A 21,575-nucleotide genomic window follows, 5' to 3' on the forward strand; every position below is an offset into this window, starting at 1 on the left:
CCAGAACCAGGGGCCACAGTTTAAGAATAAGAGGTAGGCCATTTAGGAGTAAGATGAGGAAAAACCTTTTCACCCAGAGAGTTGTGAATCTGTTGGAATTCTCTGCCACAGAAGGCAGTGGAAGCCGATTCACTGGATGCATTCGAAAGAGTTAGATGGAGCTCCTAGGGCTAGCGGAATCAAGGGATATGTGGAGAAGGCAGGATTGTGGATTGTCCTGATTGTGAATGATCAGCCATGATCAAATTGATTGGCGGTGCTGGCTCGAAGGGCCAAATGGCCTATTCCTGCACCTATTTTCTATGTATCTAAAAAACAGAGGTCCCAGTACAAATCCGTGCGGAACACTGCTGGTCGCAGACCTTCACCCAGAACAACACCCCTCAACCGCTACCCTCTGTCTTCTATATGCAATCCAGTTCTGAATCTAAAGTAGCAAATCCTCATGGATCCCATGCATCTTTGTCTTCTGGATTGGCCAAACATGAGGAATTTTATAAAATGCCATACAAAAATTCATACATCCATTGTCCTACTCTGCACTGCCTCAATTACAAGGATGTCCTTCCTCAAATTAGGAGACCAAAACTGTACACAATACTCCAGATGTGGTCTTACCAGGGCCCTATACAACTGCAGAAGAACCTCTTTTCTCCTATACTGAAATCCTCTTGTTATGAAGACCAACATTCCATTAGCTTTCTTCACTGCCTGCTGTACCTGCACGCCAACTTTCAGTGACTGGTGTACAAGGACACCCAGATCTCGCTGCACCTCCCCCTTACCTAGCCTAACTCCATTGAGATAATAATCTGCCTCCTTGTTTCTGCCGCCAAAGTGGATAACCTCACATTTATCTATATTATACTCCATCTGCCACGCATCTGCCCACTCGCTCAACCAGTCCAGGTCACCCTGCAACCTCCTAACATCCTCTTCACGGTTTACACTGCCACCCAGCTTTGTGTCATCCGCAAACTTGCTTCTAATTCCCTTTTCCAAATCATTAATATATATGGTAACCAGTTGTGGCCCCAACTCCGAGCCTTGCAGCACTCCACTCGCCACTGCCTGCCATTCTGAAAAGGACCCATTTACTCCTACTCTTTGCTTCCTGTCTGCCAACCAATTTTCTATCATGTCAACACCCTACCCCCAATACCATGTGCTCTAATTTTAGTCACCAATCTGCCGTGCGGGACCTTATCAAAGGCTTTCTGAAAGTCTAGATACACTACATCCACTGGCTCCCCTTCATCCATTTTACTTGTCACATCCTCAAAAAATTCCAGAAGATTAGTCAAGCATGATTTCTCTTTCATAAATCCATGCTGACTTGGACTTATCCTTTTACTGCTATCCAAATGCACCGTTATTGCATCAACTCTGCAAAGAAAATCATTGGTTGCCCACTGCCCTCTCTAGAGGAACTTTACTCCCTCCGCTGCCTCAGCAGAGCAGCCAACATCCTGAGGGATCCTTCCCACCCTGGTCATCAGCTGCTCCAACTGCTGCCCTCTGGTAGACGGTTCAGGTCCATTACATCACGGACTAATAGACTCAAGAACAGTTTCTACCCCAGTGTCATACGTGAGCTGAACACTGCCAGACACTCACATAAAACTGAAGGGAAGGAACGGAACTGATCGGAACACTGTCAGTTACTCAATTTAATACAAGTTTACATTCTACTGCACTTATATTGTTAACATTTGCTAAACTTATTACATGTTACAACCGACCGCACCTTATATTTAATTACATTATTTAAAAAAAAATTTTTTTTTTTAAATGGCACTTGCAATATGTTAGCTCTCATTGCTGTGCAATAACTTGCTGTCTTGATTGCACTATACACTGCCTCGACCGTATTGTAATTGTTTTGTCTATATTGTATTAGAGGTCAGTTTGTTTAATTCAGTAGATTAGGTTTAGCTTGTTATGGATAAAGGTTTATCCTTTGTACTGTCTGCTGTGTGTGATTGCATCATCTGGACTGCTTTAATTTCGCTGTACTTTGTAGTGACAATAAAGGTTTTTTACAATTTTACAAATTTAATAATTGACTCCAGCATCTTTCCCACCACCGAAGTCAGGCTAACTGGTCTGTAATTCCCTGTTTTCTCTCTTGCTCCTTTCTTGAACAGTGGGATAACATTAGCTACCTTCCAATCCACAGGAACTGATCCTGAATCTATTGAACATTGGAAAATGGTCACCAATGCGTCCACTATTTCTAGAGCCACCTCCCTGAGGACCCTGGGATGCAGACCATCAGGCCCAGGGGATCCTTCAGTCCCATTAGTCTACCCAATACTATTTCTCGCCTAATGAAAAATTCTTTCAGTTTCTCTACCCCCCTAGATCCTCTGTCCTCCAGTACATCTGGGAGATTGTTTGTGTCTTCCTTAGTGAAGACAGATCCGAAGTACCTGTTCAACTCTTCTGCCATTTCCTTGTTACCCATAATAATTTCACCCATGTCGGCCTTCAAGGGATCCACATTTGACTTTGTTACTCTTTTTCTCTTAACATATCTAAGGAAGCTTTTACTGTCCTTCTTTATATTCGTGGCCTGCTTCCCCTCGTACTTCATCTTTTCAGCCCGCATTGCCCGTTTTGTTACCTTCTGTTGTTGTCCTATGAAAGTTTCCCAATCCTCTGGCTTCCAGCTACTCTTTGCTGTGTTATACATCTTTTCTTTTAGTTTTATTCCATCTCTAACTTCCCTTGTCAGCAACGGTTGCCTCCTACTCCCCTTAGAATCTTTCTTCCTTTTTGGAATGAAATGATCCTGCGTCTTCCTGATTATGCCCAGAAATTCCTGCCATTGCTGTTCCACCGTCAATCCTGCTAGGATCCCTTTCCAGTCTACCTTGGCCAGCCTCATGCCTACATAGTCTGCTTTGTTCAACTGCAACACTGACATGTCCAATCTAACCTTCTCCTTCTTAAATTCGTATGTTGAAAGGCTGGAGCGATTGGGCTTGTATACACTGGAATTTAGAAGGATGAGGGGGATCTTATTGAAACATATAAGATAATTAGGGGATTGGACATATTAGAGGCAGGAAACATGTTCCCAATGTTGGGGGAGTCCAGAACAAGGGGCCACAGTTTAAGAATAAGGGGTAGGCCATTTAGAACGGAGATGAGGAAGAACTTTTTCAGTCAGAGAGTGGTGAAGGTGTGGAATTCTCTGCCTCAGAAGGCAGTGGAGGCCAGTTCGTTGGATGCTTTCAAGAGAGAGCTGGATAGAGCTCTTAAGGATAGCGGAGTGAGGGGGTATGGGGAGAAGGCAGGAACGGGGTACTGATTGAGAGTGATCAGCCATGATCGCATTGAATGGCGGTGCTGGCTCGAAGGGCTGAATGGCCTACTCCTGCACCTATTGTCTATTGTCTATTGTCTATTGTCTATTGTCTAAATTGCAGATTAAAACTAATCATATTATGATCACTACCTCCAAGCGGTTCCTTTACCTCGAGTTCCCTTATCAAATCTGGTTCATTGGACAACACTAAATCCAGAATTGCCTTTTCTCTGGTAGGCTCCATTACAAGCTGCTCTAAGAATCCATCTCAGAGGCACTCTACAAACTCTCTTTCTTGGGGTCCAGAACCAACTTGATTTTCCCAGTCTACCTGCATATTGAAATCACCCATCACCACAGTGGCATTACCTTTCTTTCATGCCAGTTTTAACTCCTGCTGCATCTTACATCCTACATCTGGGCTACTATTTGGGGGTCTGCAGATAACACCAATTAGTGTCTTCTTGCCTTTACAATTCCTCAACTCAATCCACAGTGACTCTACCTCGACAGTCCCTATGTCTTCCCTCGCAAGGGACTGAATTTCATCCCTCACCAGCAGAGCTACCCCATCGCCTCTGCCCACCTGCCTGTCCTTTCTACAGGATGTATAACCCTGAATATTATGTTCCCAGGCCCGATCCTCCTGCAGCCACGTCTCTGTAATCCCCACAGTCATATCTACCAACCTCTAACTGAGCCTCAAGCTCATCTACTTTACTTGTTATTCTTCACGCATTCATATACAATACTTTTAATTCCTTACTCATCTCACCCTTCACATCAATCCCTATTACACTTTGCCATACTCTCCTATACCTTTGTGAGCTTTCTTTCCCGTTAATTCTGAGGTCATTAACTATCCCTTTACTCTCTTTCCCTTTAACTCCATCCTTGACTATCCCATTTGACCCCCCCCCCCCCTTATTTAGTTTAAAACCACCCATGTAGCAGTGGCAAACCTGCCTGCCAGAATGCTTATTCCCCACCAGTTAAGGTGCAATCCGTCTTTTTTGTACAATTCCCCCTTACCCCAAAACAGATCCCAGTGATCTAAGAATCTAAATCCCTGCCCCCTGCACCATTTCCTCAGCCGCACATTCAGGTCCTGTATCTCCCTGTTCCTGCTTTCGCCTGCACGAGGAACGTTTCCTCCCACTTCCCAAAGACATGGGGATTTGTAGATTAATTGGCCACTGTAAATTGCCCCTAATGTATAGTGAGTGACTGCAAAAGTGGGATAACATAGAAAATAGGTGCAGGAGTAGGCCATTCGGCCTTTCGAGCCATCACCGCCATTCAATATGATCATGGCTGATCATCCACAATCAGTACCCCGTTCCTGCTTTCTCCCCGTGTCCCTTGATTCCATTAGCCCGAAGAGCTATATCTAACTATCTCTTAAATACATAAAATACACAACATAAAACCTGTGTGAATGATTAAATATGGTCGGTATGGATTTGGTGAGTTAAAAGGCCTGTTTCGTGCTCGCTCTGTAAACTAAACATCTTTGTCAAGGCCCCTGCAATCTCCTCTCTTTGTTATCATTAACTGCAAGGTCTGAAAGCTTGAATAAATTCAGGTTATTGATGAATAAAATATGGTGTACTAATTATTCTTGATTTCTTATATAGTTACGTTCATTTAGTAATAAGATTTCAGCTTTCCTTATGAAAGATAATAAAATCATTTAAGTAAATTGAAGATTATTGGGGCCGTATCCTATTTAGCATGCTTTGCTTCTGTTTTAATCGATTCAGCAGAGTATATGCTCCCATCTGCCATTCTCCCAATGGAGTTTTAGCCAGTAATTAAACTCCTAGGGGAATACTAGATTTTCTTTACTGAAATGATCAATTTTCATGTGGCAAATAGAAAACCAATTATGCAATATGTGTATAAATACCAGCATGGGAAATCTAATTGCTGCATTTAGAGTATCTATTTGAGCAATAGAGCTTCAGGAAAGCCTGCTTATGTTACATCTAGCCAAATGATTGCACAGAATGCTTCATTTCCATATAAAACTTATGCTTGCAAATTATTTGTGGGAGGGAGCTTGTACATGCCAGACATAAAAACAGCTTTTTTTCCACGAGTGATGGTCCTACTCTATAACCAGTCTCTTTTTTGCTCTGGTTTATTTTCACCCACATGTTTAGACCGCAATGGTGTATCCTTATTGTTTTGATGTGTTTATGCTTTATTCTTAATTGTTAACTGTATGCTTGTGTTGTCGTTTGTGGGCCGAGCACCAAGGCATACTTGGCCAATAAACTTATTCATTCATTCATGGGAAATTTAGACATTTTTATGGGGTCAGATTGATTAAGGGGTGATAATTATCTAATATATACTCGTGTTTGGTTTTCATTGTAAAAAATCCTGGATGACACATGTAGAAGTATCTCAATCCCAATCTCCTTTGTAATGTTTGGCATCTTACTCTTTGTTCTAAGAGCCATTTCCAATTGACGATGCCAACCTCTTTAATCACTGAGGCAGTATGACAATGGTGCTGTGCTGTGACTGTAAACAGTTAGTCAAAAAGAAGTGAATTAATGGAAGTGACAAAAGAAAAGGAGCATTGCTTTTCCCAGCAGGCTGGATATAATTTTACCGTGTGGTAGGGAAATATTGTCGAATTAAAAATTGGATAATAACGACTAAAGACGGTTGGGGAAAAAAGTTGCACTTTTTAATGTGTAGGAAAGAATTGCAGATGCTGGTTTAAATCGAAAGTAGACACAAAATGCTGGGGTAACTCAGCGGGTCAGGCAGCATCTCTGGAGAGAAGGAATGAGGGTCTGAAAGGTCTGAAGAAGGGTCTCGACCTGAAATGTCACCCATTCCTTCTCTCCAGAGATGCTGTCTGACCCGCTGAGTTACTTCAGCATTTTGTGTCCACCTGGCACTTTTTAATTGTTTTGCATGATTGAATGTTTCATTATTATTTCTGCACATTGGAGTTAGTCAATAATATATTAATAATGCAGGCACCTGTGCATCTGACAAAAGAGAAGATCACTGGAATAGTGACTTCCCTTCAAAATGAAGCTGGATGCATTCTTGAAAAGAAGGATCTTGCCAGGTCAGGGGAGGTGGAGAGAGTCTAATTAAATACCTGATTAAAAGAGCTAGCTTAGGTCTCGTGTATTGTTAGAGTCCGATGGGAGACTTGCACTTCCAAAACAATTTTCTTGTAGGTTCCAACACTGGTATTAAACTTTTAATGCTCAGTAGGCATATTATTTTCAACAGATTTAAAAATGGCTAAAGATAGTGGTGGAATGCTTGCACTGTGGTGGAATGCTTGCACGTTTGTTAACTATCAACAAAAAGGATGCAGTTTAGGGCATTACAGTATGTGGATTCGAATGTAGACCAGAAAACTAGATCATCTATGACCATTTGCGGGTTTGATGTGAAATTCCCTATTATTTCCTCACCGATGAGCTACTCCTATGCTAGTGATGTGTCGGAGTAACAGAGTTATTATTTGACGGGACCAATCCAATTTAACATCCTTCTGTGGCAATTGTCAGTTATTGTGGATTTTCAAACCGAACAAGGAATCAACCTTATAATGATAAATTTCTAAAATGGCAAAAAATCTGAAAATGCTAGGTGTATGTTGTGTATGTATATATGTTGTGGACAGATATGGAAAACAGTCAAAATGCTGCTACGGAATGCTGCCCTCTGTATTAGGAAAATATGTTACAACTATACAACACCCTGGTTAGATCATATTAAGTATTGTGAGTAGTTCTGGTCATCACTGTGCACCAAGGAGATATTGACCTGTGTGGCACAGAATGCAGCTTAGTTTAACCAGGATGTTGTCGTCCAATTATTAAATGATGATTCCAAATTCTGGTATTCCATTTCTCGGAATGGAGAAGTGAATGACGTTTTCCAGATGTGATGTCAGACATCTGGGAGATTATATTCTGAGTGAAGCTTCTTTCACCCCTTTGGTCTAAGTTATCAGAAATCAAAGTGAATTGACTACTGATGCAGTTGCGAGGCGGGTAAATCAGTAGGAAGTTGAGGACCATATGAGAGAGAGTGAGGGACTTTTTCCCAAGGCAGGAGCTTCTCAAAAAAGAGATCCGCAGGTTAGGTTTTTCACACAGGGTGGTGATTATCTGAAGCAAACTGCGAAGGAGGTGATGGAGGCACATACAATTAAAGGCGTTTGGCGGGAATAGGAAAGGAAGAAAGGAATATGGGCCTAATGTGGGCAAATGGGATTAGCCTGAATAAAGATCAGGATCAGCATGGACAAGATCCGCCAAAATGACCCATATCTGTACAGTACAATTCTGATTCTTATTAGAAATGTCTAGAGGTGTTTTAGAGAATTAATATTACACTAGAGCTTCATTTTTCAATCTATAGGAGATATCTGTAACTGCTATAATTTGGATGTCCATTTTCAAAATGAAAATGGCTTTTTAAAGTGTCTGTGAAGTTTAGGAGTGGTGTAAGAAAGCGTGTCTGTATTGTATTGGCAGCAATGAATACTGTCTCATTTTGAATTATTTTAAAAGCACCCATCAGATGAGCTATTGAGCAATTCATTGGCTTGCCTCTCCAATCATAAAAATATCCCCGCAGCCCTTTTATTTGATTTTTAATTTGCGTGTCTGCAAATTAAGGGACAACCGCAGAGTAGTTACTTTTTATCAAAGCATACTGTGAGAATTTCCTCTGCAATGGCAGCTAGAGATAAAACAAACATGCGTCCATCTCTTGAGGCAATTAATAAAGGAATTCAACCAAAGAACAGGAATAGAAGTATTGTAATTAGGCTTTGGATTATAAACTTCCTGGTGTCCCCTCATTCAGAATATCCATGCTCCATGATACTTATAATGCAGTAAGATGCAGGAAACACAAATTCATGAGTGGGGATTTGTTCCTTCCAGCTGGGGGCATAATGCCAATGGCAACAGCTTGTAAACACAGTTTCATAATGCTTTTCATGTGTCAGATGTGATAGAGACAGAAGGAAAAAAAGTGGAGGAGTTGCGCTTCTGATCAGGGAGACTGTCACAGCGGCACTCAGAGAGGACATGTTAGATGCTTTGTCCGCTGAGGCTATAAGTGTAGAGCTTGAAAACACGAAAGGTCCAAGCATTCGAGTGGGATTGTATTATCGATCCCCCCCCCCCCCACTCCCCCCCCCCCCCCCCCCCCCCCCCCCGCCACCTCAGTAGCAAGTGGGAGATAGAGGAACAGATATGTGGACAGATTACTGAAAGATGCCAAAGTACCAGGGTTGTTTTACTGGGTGACTTTGACTTCCCTAATATTGATTGGGATTTGCTCAGTGCCAAAGGTTTAGAAGGGGTGGAATTAGTTAGGCATATATAAGAGGGTTTCCTGAAACAGTATGTGGATAGCCCAACCTGAGAAGGGAACATGCTGAACCTTGTGTTGGGAAATGAACCTGGCCAGTTGACAGGTGTGTCAGTGGAGGAGGAGATTTAGGAGATATTAGCTATAGAGGTTGGACGTACTTGGATTATTTTCTATAGAATGATAGAGGAACACTAAACACAGATGGGGAGAACTGACAAAGGTCTAGAAAATTATGAGAGGCAAAGACAGGGTAGATGGCCAGAACCTTTTCCCCAGAAAGTAAATATCAAATACTAGGGACATAGCTTTAAACCGAGAGAGGCAAAGTTTAAAGGAGTTGTGCAGGACAAGTTTTTGCACCAAGGCTGGTGAGTGCCTGGAACGTGCTGCTGGGGTAATGGTTGATGCAGATATGATAGTGGCATTTAAGAAATTTTAGACAGGTACATGGATATGCAGGGAATGGAGGGATATGGATTATGTGCAGGCTGCTAAGACGATTTTGGCCTCATGCCAGGCACAAACATTGTGGGCCGAAGGGCCTGGCCTTTTGCTATACTTTCTATGACTCTCCTGGCCTTCAGTGGTGTCAGAGGATCCCTAGACAGGACTGCAGAATTGCAGACATGATCTTTTGAGCACCTGTGATTACATAAGATCCATGAATTTGAATTTCCAAAACTATCCCATTTTGTGAATGAACAGAGAATTGGATAATTATGTGAAGAAAAGTGTGGTCATGCAGTGCCACTGTATTGCATTTCATGATATTTTCTGGCGACCTAGACTGACCAGATAGATTGCAGAATTCTCTTCCGGTAATGCATGTTTATTTTAAGTAAAATACTGAAAATTTGAGCAGTTTAACATATTTATATGAACGTGAATAATTTCTGTATACCTTTTGAACCGCAAAGTATGATTAATCTCAGATTCCTAAAGTCGGACAGCATGTAAACAGGGCCTTCAGACAAACTCATCAATGCCGATCAGTGCTAATCCTATTTTTTTGCATGTCACTCTATTCCTTTCCTATCCTTTGTCCAATTACTTTTAAAATCATATCATATCATATATATACAGCCGGAAACAGGCCTTTTCGGCCCTCCAAGTCCGTGCCGCCCAGTGATCCCCGTACATTTGTTGCAATGCTGCGATTGATCTGCTTCAACCACTACGTCTAACAGATATTCCAGATATCCACTCCCTCTCTCTGCGTGGCAAAACCTGTCCCATGAATACATTCATGGCTGGGATTTGAGAGGTGTAGGGGTCAGACAGGAAAATGGATTGTGGTGCAGGTTCAAATTTTGTCTTATTGAATGATGCAGCAAGAATGATAGGCTGCACCGCCCATTTTGCTTCCTTTTCCGGTGTTGAATAATTGACCACAAGTAATTTTCTTGCACATAGCTGGATACAGCTTACTTCCTCATGCCTTAATATGACAGGATTTGTCATGTCAGAACAATAAATGGTACTCCTTCCATTGGACATGCGTCATCACTGGACTTTGCATGAAGTAGGTGTTTAAATGATATTACTGATTTGCAAACCAAAATAAACAAATTGAATAAAAGGAGTGTTGTTAGCACTACTGTGGTCAATAAATATAATATTCAACAGGAATTAGCTTAGGCAGGCATTACAGTACAGGAAGGATGTTGGGAACTTAATTGAGGGTGCAGAAATGGTTTACCAGAATGCTGCCTGGATAGAGGGCGTTAGCTACAAGGCAAGGTTTTCTCTGGAATATTGTTTTGTCTGCATCATGGGAGGTTGAAGGGAGACCTCATAGAAATATATAACATTGTATAATTATATAATTAGATCATTGTAGACATTTGAAACTTTTATCACAAGCTGAAAATGCCAAAGTCTTGAAGACAAACTTTTAAGTTTGGAGGGGAAAAGTTTAAAGGAGATGTGCGGGACAAGTTTTTATACAGGGACAGGTGAATGCCTGGAGCGCGCTGCCAGGGGTAGTAGTGGAGGCAGATTCAATAGTGCATTTAAGAGGCTTTTAGTTACGCATATTTATTTGCGTATGCGTGGACAACACTCAGGCAGAGGAGATTAGTTTAACTTGACATCATGTTCCCTCAGATTTGTGGGCTGAAGGACTATTCCTGTGCTGTGGTGTTCTATGTTCTAAAGTGGGATTTGCTTTGCTCCTGCAGAGAGCAATGTGTTGTTGCAACTGAGTAAGCAAAATTCAGCCAGGTCAGTTTTGCTGCTGCATGTTTAAAATTCTTCTAGTCAGCTTGAGGAGAGTAAAATTACCAGCCACGTGTAAGCTAATAACGTCAACTTGCATTTATCTGACCCAGTAACAAAGTAAAGCATCCCAATTTGCTGTTTCTGTTGTGAAATAAAATTTGACATGAAGATATTAGAGCAGCTGGCTAAAAAATTAGTAAAAGGGATAGGTTTTAAGTAGCATTTTTGGAGCAAGAAAAAGGAAATAATCTGAGGGATTTGTTTGTGAGGCAGAGGCCCTTCAGCACATCAAGTCCATTCTGGCCCCCTGCTCACATTTCCTCTGACCCTGCAACTTCTCTCTCGCTTGCTGGCCAACTCCCATTTGAATCTTTTGCCACTTACCTACTGCAGCCAATTAACCTATTATTAACCTATTAGAAGATCTTTGGTATGTGAGAGGAAACCAGAGCATCTGCCGGAACCCATAATGTTTTGTGGAGAACTTGCAAAATGCTCACATGCCAGCATCTGAATTCAGAATGGAACCTGGGCCTTGGACATCTGCTTCACTGAGGTAGATGGTCTGCTGTTCAGGACTGACATGGGAAGAAATGGCTTCACTCAGAGGGTGGTGAATTCTTGGAATTTTCAACCCAAGAGGATGTGGTTGCTGAACCTCCATGTACATTCAAGAATAAGGTTGATAGATATTTGGATTATAAGCAATTTGAGGGAATTGAAGTTAGTATCGAAAAGTAGCAATGAGATTAGGCATGATCTTGTTGATTGCCAGAACAAGCAGGAGGTTGAATTGCCTACTTTAGCTTCTATTCATCACATGGCTGTGAGTGAATAGATAATGGAACCCATAGAGTGCCTGTTGGACATTTGAGGAACATTGCAGGCGTATGACATCATCTTCCTGCAATGAGGCAGAAGAAGATGGGGAGGGAAAGATTGGCAAATGTGTGTGTTTTTAAGAGGAGTAAAGTTCTAATAATGCTTGCTTGGTAAATTTAACCCCCTTGGATTGCACGATTACACAAGCGCTTCTGAGGGCATTGCATGAGAACAGTTTGTTTTTGGAAAACATGTAATGGAAGGAAATTGCTCTTATATCAAAAATGTCCGGGGCAGCTGAAAGTCTTTGTCCCTTTTTCTCTTTGACCGTTGTCTATATAGTGATTATGATTTAAATTGGATTGATGTGCTTTTTCTGGCTTTTCTCCTATCTGAAGGCATTGAATCTAACTCCACCGACACTGTTTACTCTGCAGGAATTCGGCATTCTTCAGATATACACCGTCAGTAAGTGTCCATTCTACATATAAGACTAATAATTACTGAATGCCAGAATGCTGCATATTGTCCTTTTGGACCTTATTCCTTCCCTTATTTGGTGGCCGATTGTTTGCGGGTGCAGCAGATTTGATCTTTTATAATTTCTACAGTTCGAGAGTTTGGGAATCTACATTTTTTTTATTCCCCCTTCCCCAACCTGCAGAGCATTTTGTTATGAACCACTAACCCAGTTAACCAGAGCCAGGAGTTAGCCTCTGTAAGGAGTGAGCTTTGTATGTTCTACTGTCAGACACAATGTGACAAGTATATGTGTATTTGTTGCAGTAAGCAATATCCCTGCTTTAAAGTCTGTTTTCAAATCTGCCATGACAGTAAAAGTTACAAATTATTAAGTGGTTCATAAAATTATACTTCTACTTGCAATTAAAAAAACATTAGATTCCCAAAGTACTCTATTCTGAGGTCTGCAGTGGAACAGAATTAGCCAATTGCAAAATACAAGGATATACTGAAAGCACCACGTAACAATGCAATGTAAGAAAATAACTGCAGATGCTGGTACAAATCGAAGGTATTTATTCACAAAATGCTGGAGTAACTCAGCAGGTCAGGCAGCATCTCAGGAGAGAAGGAATGGGCGACGTTTCGGGTCGAGACCCTTCTTCAGACTGATGTCGGGGGGGCGGGACAAAGGAAGGATATAGGTGGAGACAGGAAGACAGTGGGAGATCTGGGAAGGGGGAGGGGAAGAGAGGGACAGAGGAACTATCTAAAGTTGGAGAAGTCAATGTTCATACCACTGGGCTGCAAGCTTCCCAGGCGAAATATGAGGTGCTGTTCCTCCAATTTCTGGTGGGCCTCACTATGGTACTGGAGGAGGCCCATGACAGAAAGGTCGGTCTGGGAATGGGAGGGGGAGTTGAAGTGCTCAGCCACCGGGAGATCAGATTGGTAACAATGCAACATCCCTACTGACCTTTTGCTGTTACCTGTCCTATGATCACTCAAAGAGACAAAATAGCATGCAGGCTGATATTGAGAATCTCAAGCTCATGTGCAAGGAGCACCCAGAAGATTGGTATAAATGGGAGAAGGAATGCAATAACCCATGTATACCTGCTTGCCCACGCTACCAACCACCCATTGCCCCAACTGTGCAGAATCTGCAAGTCTTGCGCTGGTCTCGTTCATCCTCGCAGGCCTCACAGAACTGGAGTGAACATATGTCAGCTTGGATCTCGAGGGACTGCCAAAGATAAAGACAAGTAAAATTTAACATTTGACAAAAATGGGAAAGACAAACAATGATAAAGAAAATCAATTGAAAAGAGATTAACCTTTTCTGCGCATTTGATTTCCTCTTGGTCATAACAAGCAGTGATATTAAGGACCTCCTCGCTTCTGTTCATCAATTATTAAAATCTCTTAAATTACACCCCGCCATCAAATGACAGTCATGGATAGTTTAGGGCTGCTTAATGGCTGGTTTATCTGGCTTGGTGCCCAAAGAGACTTTGCTTGCAGATCCATTGTGCACCAAGCAAATTCAATTCTGAAACCTATGATAAATGTAAACTTCAACTAAAAGTAAATTTTGATCAAATTGTCAATCCAGCGATATAACTATACACTCAGCTTTTCTGCTTCTAAATGGTCATGCTTAATGCAAGTTAGTTTACAGTCCATGGCTTTGTAAAGATCTTTTCGATCAGCAATTTTCAACTTGTGGCTCACATGCACCCCAATTTGCTCACTGCTGCTGCTAGTTATTTAAACATTTAATGTACTTGTTTTTCCTCATTTCGGATCTGCTTTGCAGACATTGAACGAAGTAGGAAGGATTATAACATATTAATTAGTAAGTTGATAGTGAGATAAAACACAATAAAAAATTAAATGGGGTCTTGCAAAATAAGTAATGTAGTTGCAGCAGGCAAAATGCAATGAGGGCAGCAGGAGTGGCCTATTGTGACAAGGGGTCTAAGGGATTGGACACGTTAGAGGCAGGAAACATGTTCCCAATGTTGGGGGAGTCCAGAACCAGGGGCCACAGTTTAAGAATAAAGAGTAGGCCATTTAGAATGGAGATGAGGAAAAACTTTTTCAGTCAGAGTTGTAAATCTGTGAAATTCTCTGCCTCAGAAGGCAGTGGAGGCCAATTCTCTGAATGCTTTTAAGAGCTAGATAGAGCTCTTAAGGATAGCGGAGTCAGGGGTATGGGGAGAAGGCAGGAACGGCATACTGATTGTGAATGATCAGCCATGATCACGTTGAATGGTGGTGCTGGCTCGATGGGCCGAATGGCTTACTCCACCTATTGTCTATTGTCTAAATGTATTGAGAATCACCTGTCTAAATACTGCTAGAAAGGAAGATTGTGTGGACCTAGAATTGTGTATGCTGCACTGTTGCCAGGCCAATAGCTGAGTTCTCTGAATGTAATACTACGCAGCTATGCGCCCCAGGAGTACATTCAAATAAAATTGAAAGGACTGAAACTATAAACTATCACAAGAAATGCTTTGGGATAAATATCACATGTAAATGCCATATTCAAAATTAGAATAACTTTTAAACGGTCATCATCATCATCATCATCATCATCATATATATACAGCCGGAAACAGGCCTTTTCGGCCCACCAAGTCCGTGCCGCCCAGCGATCCCCGCACATTAACACTATCCTACACCCACTAGGGACAATTTTTACATTTACCCAGTCAATTAACCTACATACCTGTACGTCTTTGGAGTGTGGGAGGAAACCGAAGATCTCGGAGAAAACCCACGCAGGTCACGGGAAGAACGTACAAACTCCTTACAGTGCAGCACCCGTAGTCAGGATCGAACCTGAGTCTCCGGCGCTGCATTCACTGTAAAGCAGCAACTCTACCGCTGCACTACCGTGCCAGCAATGAGATAGTGGAGGATATTTTTATTGCTGTTCTTTTGTGGGATGATAACAGCGATGATACCAGGTAAACTACTTGTGCTACTTTTGCAAGAAAATAACTGCAGGTGCTGGTACAAATCGAAGGTTGGCTGTTCTCCCGGTGGCTGAGCACTTCAACTTCCCCTCCCACTCCCAGTCTGACCTTTCTGTCATGGGCCTCCTCCAGTGCCATAGTGAGGCCCACCGGAAATTGGAGGTCATATTTCGCTTGGGCAGCTTGCAGCCCAGCGGTATGAACATTGACCTCTCCAACTTTAGATAGTTCCTCTGTCTCTCTCTTCCCCTCCCCCTTCCCAGTTCTCCCTCTATCTTCCTGTCTCCACCTATATCCTTCCTTTGTCCCGCCCCCCTGATGTCAGTCTGAAGAAGGGTCTCGACCCGAAACGTCACCCATTCCTGTCTGTATCAAATGTAACCTCCGGAAATGTCGGATGGGCTTGTTTAAGAATATGTTTTGTGAATGATATTTATTATTTGAATAAAGTATTTTTTGATATAAAAAAAAAATTCCTTCTCTCCTGAGATGCTGCGTGACCTGCTGAGTTACTCCAGCATTTGGTGAAATAAATGTGCATTTGTTTGTGATATGTTGCCAATATAATCTTGCATTTGCACCCTAAAAGGGGCCGTGGTCTAGCATACCTCTGAAATTAAAATCATGTGATATCCCCGCAACAGGCACCTAATCCTATCTAAGCTGTTTCCCTGCTGGGCAGTTAGGTTAATCTTTACGTAAAATGTGGGTGTGTAAGATGTGTTATCAATCAGCTGTTTGTCTTTAGATATTCTGCAGATTTTTTTTGTAATATTATGAATATAATGCCAGGTGTTGAGATTGTTTGAAACAAAAAAAATGAGGCCTCGTGTCAGTAGGAATGATGAACCTCCATTAAATGCCTCATCTCACTCTTTATGTTGCTTCTAATTGTGATAATGAAAGTGAAACTGTGGTAGCCGCATTATGTTTTGTGGCATGTCCAACATGCTGTCGCTTTTGAATCAGGTATTTATATGGATTATACATCTATTAACAAATGGTTCCTCTGCAACATTCATCTAGCTGAGGGTTTCTAGACAGAGCTGCTGGAGCTGTGGTATGCTGTGTAACCAGAGAGGTGACGTGGATGAATGCTATCATGGCTGAAAGCTGTTTAGCTGGCCCCACACTGCCTGAAAGCAATCTTTCTTTAATTTAAAAAGGTAAAAGTCCTGTATGTGACATTATAGTGTTTTTTTTTAGAGATACAATGTAATAGATTCGCCAATGTAATACATTACCATCACGGTAAACAGCAATATCTAATTGTTTCCCAAAACACAGTTTTTTTTTTAGATGGGTGCCCATCCCCCATTCAGAACAACTGCTTAAACCACAAAGCAGTCGTCAACTTTTTCACTAAACTAAAAAGATCACAGGCAAATTCCCCTTTGAGTTTATTTTCTTTTGTAGCATGGTTGAAGGAGAAGTTATGATTGGTCTTTATGGAATTCTGAGGTTAATCTTGTTGATATTCTGAGATTTTAGGTATGTGTTCTGCCAGCCCGATAGTACGTTAGGTGCATTCTTGCATTAACCCTCTGAGAACTGCAGTAGTTCAGGACAAAATACGCATTTTTTTAAAAGAACAAACACTGTTATCAAAGAACTCCAGTTTGTTTATTTATGATCAGAGATGATGTTGACACTTGAGGAAAATGTCCAAACTGCAGGAATTGGGTGGAATCTTACAAATTGTGCAACTTTTATTTGCTCCTAAGCCTTCTGCTACGCCTGCAGCAGGCTGCTCGTAATCAGAACATCCTATTTAATGTTAGTTCACCTTCTGACCCTACATCCTTTTCTATCACCAAGGCTATATGTATCTGCCCCATTCTCTGACCCTGCCTCAATACATTGGTTATTGAAGCCCTCATTTATGGCTTCACTAAATTGGAAACTAAATGTTATATTTGCTCTAAGCCAATGACTGGTCTTACATCCTTTATTTTTGAGCTTCAACTAAAACTTTCTACGCTTATTCTCATTCACGTCACCACCTTACTTCTTTTCCCCTTGTTCCTCTGCTTGTCTACCAATTCAACAGTCTCATTTAACGTTCTCATCCTAAAATACCTTTGTCACTTCCTCCTTTTTTACAAAATACCATCCCATTCTTCCAATTCTAGCTTTGTATGTGTTGCTGATTTCTTTTGTTATATCTTCAGATTTCTTGTTACAAATCCTGAACTTAATTTCCTAAGCCACCATGCCTCTCTTGAGGATATGGTATACCTTTTGTTTTGATCTAGAAACAGGAAATTCTGAAAACACTTGGCAGATCAGGCAGCAGCAGCGGAAAGGGAAATATAATTAACATTAAGGTTTTCACTATTTAACTTGAAAAACTATTTCTAGCTTTAAGAGCTAGATAGAGCTCTTAAAGATAGTGGAGTCAAGGGATATGGGGATAAGGCAGGAACGGGGTCCTGATTGTGAATGATCAGCCATGATCACATTGAATGGCGGTGCTGGCTCAAAGGGCCGAATGGCCTACTCCTGTACCTATTGTCTATTGTCTATATTTCCCTTTCCACAGATGCTGCCTGACCCATAAGTGATTCTTGCAATTTTGTTTTATTTCGGATCCTCAACCTTAGCTTATCATTGTTGTTTTCATTGCATCCTTCAATGGGTCTTGGTATGAAATTGTGTCTGCTAATTCTCTTCCCCTGGGATCACTTTACTATGTCAAAGGTTCTATATAAACCCACATTCTTGCAGTTCATGATATTTCTTAATCTGAATAAATTTAGAAAATTCTGTACTTGCAATGGACCATCCCCATCTCTGGATTTTTTGTGATAATATTCTTAAATTCATGATTACTTTCTCTCCATATTCTGGTGTCTGCAGATCTGCTCACTGAATTCTGACTGCATGTGCCAATAAATTCAAAATGCATGCTCACTTGGAAGACTTGATCCGAGTAAAACATAAAGCGGGAAGGCAAGGTGGGATGGGAGAAAACTTTGCAAGGGACAAGTGGATCCCAACCATCCCTTTCTAGGCCTTGTACCCCACCACTTTCTCCCCCCTTCTTCAATCAGTCTGAAGAAGTGTCCCAAACAGACATATTGCCTGTCCATTCTCTTCACAGATGCTGCCGGACCCACTGAGTTCCTCCGGCACACTGTTTTGCTTAAGATTTCAATATCTGCAGTGTCTTATGTCCCCAGGCTTGATCCAAGTAGCTGATTATTTCACCGTTCACAGTAGGGAGTTATGGGATCTGCAGACTTTGAAGTGACAGTTCAGTTTAAGCACTCCCATTCTTCAGGAACCCTGTGCACAAGGGCTGCTTTTGCTTTTCGATTTAAATAAAACACTGCTGCTTTCTTGAGCAGTTAATTTTGAATTCATTTTGACCTTTTCTCTCATCTAATTTCTCCTGCACATGTAAAAGCAATTCTGATGAACGCAAGACTAAACTGGATGAAAGAATGCGAACACAACTGTACAATGCATCGTCATCTGTCTAACTTTTATGTTTGTTGTGTTTGAGCAAATAGGTTCCAGTTTAGAGGCACAGGCATGTGTAACTAATGCTGACATTTCTACACAGCACTGAGGCAATACTGTACAGTTAGAGGAATCGTCCAATAGATGAGATATTAAACTGAAGCCTTTGTGTATGGCATACTCGCCTTCATCAGTGGGATTGTTGGGTATAACTATCAAAAAGTCATGTCGCGGCTTTGTAAAACTTTGGTGAGGACACATTTGAAGCATAGTGTACAGTTCTGGTCACCGCAATGCGTGAAGAATTTTTAATGGTTCAAACGCACTTTATTGTCACGGGTACCTCTGTACGATGATATTCCTTTTTTGCATGGAGATCAGTAAAAAACCTATTATGCAAAGGCACAATCATACTAAGTACAAGAGTGTAAGAATGTCAGATTACACTGTGACAGTACTCAAGAGCAGCCACATTTCCATCCCCATTTTCTGTGATTCAAGTCGAAAGCTATTAACAATGCAGAATCTTAACCTTGCCACAAAGGCCCATTGTTCCTGATGGCAGCTTTGAGTCAGAGCTGCAAGGTTGGCCTGGCCTGGCCTGGCCTGGCCTGGCAATGCTGTCAATGTGACCCGCCACTGCAGGATGCATTCAATTTGTGTGCTTGGCCACTTGGAGCAGTGCCTGATCTAATCGATCTCATGCCTGCTGTAGGGCCTCCATGACCCACTCCAACAGCACTTCGATCTGGCACATGTCGACTCATGAAAGCACTGTCCCTCACCTCAAATGGCCACTCCTCCGACTTTGTTTCATAGATGTCTCCAGCAGCTGACCGCGGAACATCCAGGTGCATCCAAGGGCGCGGGAGATAACAGCACAGCTTGTTTACTGGCACCATTGTTTTTTTCCGTCGCTGCCGCTGTCATCTTGGGTGCCTATGCACACAACAGGGTGAATATTCATAAATGATGCATGTTGAGACAGGTGGTGAGTGAATGAAATGATCATTGATTGTTGGCCATCATTGGCTTCAGAACTTTTGATTGTGGAGGCAGATTTTAATATGTAATAGTTGAGGATTCCACCTGCAAAGGTATAGCTCGTTATGGCTGAAATTTCTGATGTTTAGTTTAGTTTTAGTTTAATTTCGAGATACAGTGAGAAAACAGGCTCTTCGGCCCACCGAGTCTCTGCCGACTAGTGATTACCCGTTCACTAGTTCTATCCTACACACTAGGGACAATTCGCAGAAGCCAATTAACCTACAAACCTGCACATCTTTGGGATATGGGAGGAAACTGGAGCACTCGGAGGAAACCCACGGAGAAATTGCAAACTCCATACAGACAGCATTCGTGGTCAGGATCGAACCTGGGTCTCTGGTGCTGTAAAGCTGCAGCCCTACCGCTGCGCCACTATGCCACCCTAATGGTTTCAAAGTTTTTTCTTAAGATAGGGAATGAGTCCTTTAACTTACAGTGCAATTATTGTTAGTTTTCTCTACTTTGTGCCAAAGATCTCCTGTGTGTGAGATCCAGATTTGTCAGCATAATGAAGCTTCTGGTGCAGTCGGGCCTGAAGATTTGCTCCCTCTACTTCAAATGGTAGCATGGTTCCCAGCCAGACAATAGAGGTGACCGATAAAAACCTGCCATTAATACGATAATGTAATGTAATCATGATCCCTGAAAATGGCTAGAAACACCAAAGGGTGTTTAGTATTCTGGATTCTAAAGGCGAAAATCATGCATGCTTTTTACTTCTTTGGGCTAATTATGACATCACTTCCTCCAGCAAATTCTGCCACAGGTATGGTCTTCAATGACATGTGAACGATGCATCTCGAAACAGAAATACATTGCTTAAGGATGTAGGATGTATTTGTGATATGAACCGTGCACAAACCATTAGATTCCTATTGCTGTGTGCTCTTGTGCTGGGAATATGGTGTTATTACGGCAATGAAATGTCCCATTGTTCAGTGTAGAGAGACTGTCTGTGAGCACTGATGGTGGGCAGGCCTGGTACAAACGGCATGGCTGCCCAGTGCTGAAGTGCCATGTTTAGGGTTACACCCAGGCTGGCACGGTGAATGTGGGCCACTGTTGTGGATTGGCAACACTTGCTCAACTCGGGTGGTTGCACGGATTCTCTCATAGAGTCATAGAGTGATACAGTGTGGTAAAAGGCCCTTCGGCCCAACCAGCACACATCGGCCAACAATGTCCCAGCTACACTAGTTCCACCTGCCTGCGCTTGGTCCATATCCAAACGTCCTATCCGTGTACCTGTCTAACTGTTTCTTAAACGTTGGGATAGTCCCAGCCTCAACTACCTCCTCTTGTTCCATACACCCACCACCCTTTGTGTGAAAAAGATACCCTCAGATTCCTGTTAAATCTTTTTCCCTTCACCTTGAACCTATGTCCTCTGGTCCTCAATCCCCTTACTCTGGGCCAGAGATTCTGTGCATCTACCTGATCTATTCCTCTCATGATTTCATACACCTCAGTAAGATCACCCTTCATCCTCCTGCGCTCAAAGGAATAGCTCACACCCTCTAGTCCTGGAAACATCCTCGTAAATCTTCTCTGAACCCTTTCAAGCTTGACAATATCTTTCCTATAACATGGTGCCCAGAACTGAACACAATACTCTAAATGCAGTCTCACCAACATCTTGTACAACTCCAACATAACCTCCCAACTTCTATACTCAATACTCTGACTGATGAAGGACAATGTGCCAAAAGCCTTTTTGAACATCTCATCTACCTGCAGTCCTATATCCCTCTGCTCCACAACACTCTCCAGAGGCCTACCATTTACTGTATAGGTCCTGCCCATGTTAGACGTCCCAAAATGCAACACCTCACACTTCTCTGTATTAAATTCCATCAGCCATTCCTCAGCCCGCCTAGCCAATCGAT

The 21,575-nt window shown here is 42.0% G+C and overlaps 1 protein-coding gene across 5 annotated transcripts in view; it reads left to right on the forward strand.

The window, feature by feature from the left end:
* The window catches only part of znf532 (zinc finger protein 532), a 121,204-nt gene that overhangs the window by 12,534 nt on the left and 87,095 nt on the right, over positions 1–21,575 (forward strand). The window contains exon 1 of one of the 5 annotated variants that reach the window (XM_078426317.1): positions 12,137–12,196. The exons of 2 other annotated variants lie outside the window; for them this stretch is intronic. The gene's annotated coding sequence lies outside the window, so the exon portion shown is untranslated. Of the gene's footprint in view, positions 1–12,136; positions 12,197–16,227; positions 16,344–19,594; positions 19,634–21,575 lie in introns of those variants that run through there. 2 more of the 5 variants (XM_078426227.1, XM_078426405.1) reach the window with 2 other exon arrangements.

This window comes from Rhinoraja longicauda, chromosome 1 (genome assembly GCF_053455715.1).
Source record: "Rhinoraja longicauda isolate Sanriku21f chromosome 1, sRhiLon1.1, whole genome shotgun sequence".
NCBI classification, from domain to species: Eukaryota; Metazoa; Chordata; class Chondrichthyes; order Rajiformes; family Arhynchobatidae; genus Rhinoraja; species Rhinoraja longicauda.